The sequence below is a fragment of the Chrysochloris asiatica genome, unplaced genomic scaffold, assembly GCF_000296735.1.
Source record: "Chrysochloris asiatica unplaced genomic scaffold, ChrAsi1.0 scaffold00116, whole genome shotgun sequence".
Taxonomy (NCBI): Eukaryota; Metazoa; Chordata; class Mammalia; order Afrosoricida; family Chrysochloridae; genus Chrysochloris; species Chrysochloris asiatica.
This window is the reverse complement of record NW_006408634.1, coordinates 2,529,224-2,533,717: the sequence shown is the minus strand read 5'-3', so window position 1 is coordinate 2,533,717 and position 4,494 is coordinate 2,529,224. Positions and strand designations below refer to the sequence as shown.

The window sequence follows — 4,494 nt, the reverse complement described above, 5'->3', positions numbered from 1 at the left end:
AGAGGAGAAACCTGCCCTCCAAATCCTAGTCCCCAGCCACTCCCAGCCTAGCCTGGCTCTGTTCCCTGAAACCCTCCCATGAGGCTTCTCTGGACATGGTCTGTGTGTGGAGGAGGGTGAAGGATGGACCCTCTTACTGAGCGCTGTGTCAGGTGAGGTCCAGCCTCTCAGTGTGGTGATTCCCATACATCCCACAGCAGCCCCTAGGGAGATGGTGGGGTCTGGTCTACAGACAGTGACTTGCCCCACTAGGAGGTGGCAGAGCTGGGATTTGAACTCAGGGGCTATCAAATTTGAAACAGGGGCTAAGCCTTGTTTCCCTAATGCCACAGCTGCTTCCTGGTGGTGGTGGTGGTGGGGCGCCCCTCAGTCTGTGAAAACCACAGATACCAGCCAGAACTAACACTTTCCCACCCTCCCTCCAAAAAGAGAGACCTTCACTTACTGCTCGGTGGCTCTGATTCCACAGGAGTGCGCTGCTGATCCTTGGATCCTCCTGGGGAGTGGGACAGGGTGAGGGGCTTCAGTGTGCTCTTCTTACACCAGGTTGGACCCCCTCACATCCCTCTGCTGTGACTGCCCCAGCCCTCATTTGGCCCCAGTTACAGAAGCCCTGGAGCCTGGCATCACTGCCCTCATCTCTGCCCATCTCCCAATTTCCAAGACACAATACGAGCTGGAGACAGGGTGAATGTGGGGTTCCCGGGAAATGAGTTCTCCGTTACTCATCAGCTTGTGCTGTGGTCTCTGGATGACAGGATATAGGGAGGATGAGAATTAGGGTGCCTCTGGCCTTTCTTCTTGGTGACCTTTGATCCTGTCCAGTCTCCCACCACCCTCTGGGTGATCTTTCACCATGTCCAGCCCCCCACAAACCTCTAGGTGACCTTTGACCATATCCAGCCTCCCTCCCTTGGTGACCTTTATCCTGTCCAGCCCCCACAACCCACCAGGCTTAGGATGAGGCAGGTGTGGAGTTGTCATGACTCACCAGAGAACTAGCTCCATCTGAGGGACCCTCTTTCAGAGCTCCCCTCCCTCACACCACAAGCCAGGATTTCCTTGGGGACAGGGCACTGAACTATGAGGGTCCAGAGGGGACAGGGTCAGGGGTTACTTACCTGAGACCACCAGCTTCAGGGGGTCACTGGGCTGTGATAACAGGTAGGGGGAGGTGCTGTGTGAAGTGTAGCACCTGTAGGTGCCCCCATGGGCTGACATCACAGGACCCAGAATGAAGGTGGCCTGAAAGGGCCCATGAGTGCCCCGCCAACGAAGGTGCTGCTGAGGGGCAAGGAAGCCCTCCTTGAACAGATGGAATGTGTCAATAGACCCGGCTGAGAGACACTGCAGGATCACATTCTCCCCCCAGGTCACCGAGGGCCCGGGATGGGCTGAGAGGGAGGGTTTCCCATAGGCTCCTGTGAGAGAAGGAGACCAAGGTGTTCAGGATAGCAGCCGGCCCCACCTCCCTTGAGCTGACCACTGTCTCCTCTTCAGGGGTGCTCTGCTAGGAGCCCTGTTTCACACCTCTGTTTCTCTGGGGGCCTCTCTTACACCATGTCTCCTACTTTCTCACTCCTCTTCCTCAGACAAAACCACCATCTCAGCTCTGCTGGGGTACCCTATGTCCCTGACCCCATCTTCACCAGGGGAAACCCTGGACACACACAGAGGAGACCATGTGGAGATGTAAGGCTGGGCAGAGGCTCCAACCTGCCACCAGGATGTCCAGAGGGTCACTGGGGGCTGACCACTCGTAGGAGAGATTGTATCCACCGTAACACCTATACTGGCCCCCGTGGGTGTCCTGCACAGGGCTCAGGGTGAAGTTGGGACTGCGCTGAGCATCAAAGTTCCTGGGACGTGAGAGCTGCTCATCTTTGGTCAGAGCAAACCTGTAAAACCCGGCATCTGAGCCACACTTCAGGGTCAGGCTGGCTCCAAACAGCACCGGGGAGCGCGGGTGTGCCGTGAAGGAGGGCTTCGTGTGCACCCCTGGAGAGGAGGAGAAGGTGGCATTGAAGGACCGCACTCCCCACTGTGCACGGGGCTCATACTGACTAGTGACCATGGCTGTGAAATGGGGGGGCGGGCTGCAGTGAGGCCACATGGTCTGTCCCACTCCCCTCTGTGATTCTGCCCCCAGGAGGGCACCATCCCCAACCTCTCCCTCACCCACAGGGCTCCCCTAGGCACATGGCTTAGGTCAGTCATTGATGCTGGGAAAGTGATGGGGCCGGGCAGGGGATCCCTCACCTGTGACCAGGAGATCCACCTGGTTGCTGGCCTGTGACCATATATGGGGGTTGGAGCTGGAAGCACCATAGCACATATAGGTGCCCCCACGGGAGGGGATCACGAGGTCCACTAGAAAAAGGGCCTGGTCCCTCCCTATGAAGTACTGAGAGTCCATGTGCTGGACCATGGGGACTCGTCCCTTTTTCAGCAGATGGAAACTCTGGAAGGAGTAGCCTGAGCTACAGATGAGGGTCACCTTCCCTCCTGAAGCCACCACAGGGCCTGGATAGGCTGAGAGTGAGGGTGGAGAGTACGCTCCTGAGAGAGAGGAGGGAGCTGAGTTAAAGGGGGACACAGTCACCCCACATCACCCAGGGGGCGGTCTGTGAGGTATGAGTCCCTCCCCTTAGGGCACATTCCATCTCTTCTACCTGTAGGAGGAGCTCAGAGTGGAGGGGGAGGGGTGCTCTGATCCCTTCCTCTTACCTGTCATGGTGAGGACCAGGGGCTCACTGAGCGGGGACCAGCCAGTGGAGCTGTGATAACGACACCAGAACTGCTGCCCTGCATGGTTCCTGTCCATGGACTGGATGGTGAAGGAGCCCCCTCTCTCCCTAGAGTTCAGTAGGGTCATATCCCGGAAATACTGTCCATCTCTAGATAGACGGTATGTATCAGCCAGCAAAGACCCCTGACACCGGATGGTCACAGGACTCCCCCTGGTGATGATGGGGCCTGGGTAAGCCCAGATGGAGGGTTTCGGGAGGGTTCCTGGAAAGAAATCAGAATTGGAGTCCCAAGGGGCTCCCTTCCCCTCAGTGTCCTCAGTCCTCGCTCTTAAGCCCCTCCCAGCATGGTTACCACCCAGGCCCTCAGTGCTCCCCAACTGCCCAGAGGTCAGTGCTGGGAGGACTGGGGAGGACTCACCCGCCTGGGCCAGGATCTGCTGCCTCTGGAACAGCCCTGGGAGAGAGGTCCCCGTGAGAAGTTTGTCCTTCCACCCACACAGACGCGTCATGGGGGTCTGGGCCCCTCAGTGTTGGGATCAAACTGGGCCTGAGAACATTACTTCTCTCCCCTCAGTCCTCAGCTTCCCCATGAGAATCTTGAGGCCCTGGGGTCTCCCTGTGTCCAGGCCTTGTATGTGGGGACAAGGACCTCATCCCCCCCTTTCTCCCAAAGCTTACCAAGACTCAGAAGGACAGTGAGGACCAGGGCTGTGGCGCTGCCCGGCATGGCTCCCGGGGCTGCAGGTGTAATACACTGACCACAGAGCCTGGGAGGGACCGTTACTGGGTGTGCCGAGTCCTAGGGCCTGTGTTATGTGTCATGTGGCTTCCTCATAAGCAGCCTTACAAGAAGGGAACAGCCCCTCTCTGTGGCCTGGCTCTGCTCTCCCTAGATGTTGGGGCTGAGGACACAGCTGACTGTCTGGAAACCTTTCAGAGCAGCTCTGAGTTCCAATCCTGAGGCTGCCTTTGACAGAGGCTGGATGGACAGGAGCAAGTCGCTTCCCCTTCTGAACCTCCGTAAATGTAAATTTCCTTCCTTCCTTCCACCCTCCAGACAATCAGCCAGTGACTAGTGACTTCTCACCAGGTGCAGTCATGGTGGCCGGCACTAGAGAGTCAGGGAAGAAGCACATGACTACTTCCTCAACTCTGGAGCTCAGAGGAACACAAGACACTAAAGTATTCTGACAATGGATAATTCAGCTACAGTTCTGCCAAATTGCAGAGAATGGAGTATAGAAGGGTTTTATTAATAACAAGCAGTGATACAATGGCAGCATTAATTTAAGTCCTGGAAAAAGTAACAATCCATATTGGTCTTGATTTATGCGGGTTTCTTAGTCAAATAATTGAGTGGAATGAGACTTGAAGACCTCCTGGTCTTTATATTAGTCTTAGTGTTTGAAAAGAAGTTTGCTGTGTTCCAGGTGGACGGCGGGATGGCCCATAAAAAGGCACAGCATTGTTCAATAATTCAGTGTGTGTGTTTAATTCGTTTGCAAGAGGGAGTTGTGTTTCCTGGGTTTGGAGAGTTTTATCTCAGGCCTGATTATCAACAACTTAAAACATCAGGTGTAGGTACTTGGATCTGATTTTGAGGTAGGTGGACATTTGAGGAAGGGTTGACCTAGGGAGAGGAAGATCCAGACAGTGTTAGAAGAGTGCTCTGCAAGTGTAGTGAGAAGACTGTCCTGTGTAAGGAGGTAAGGGACTGGCGGGGTGGGGGAAGGGGGGGAACTGG

At 55.7% G+C, this 4,494-nt stretch overlaps 1 pseudogene; it reads right to left on the bottom strand.

Annotated features, from left to right (window-relative positions):
• Window positions 1–437: 437 nt before the first annotated feature.
• The window catches only part of LOC102825392, a 42,884-nt pseudogene continuing 38,827 nt past the window's right edge, over window positions 438–4,494 (bottom strand).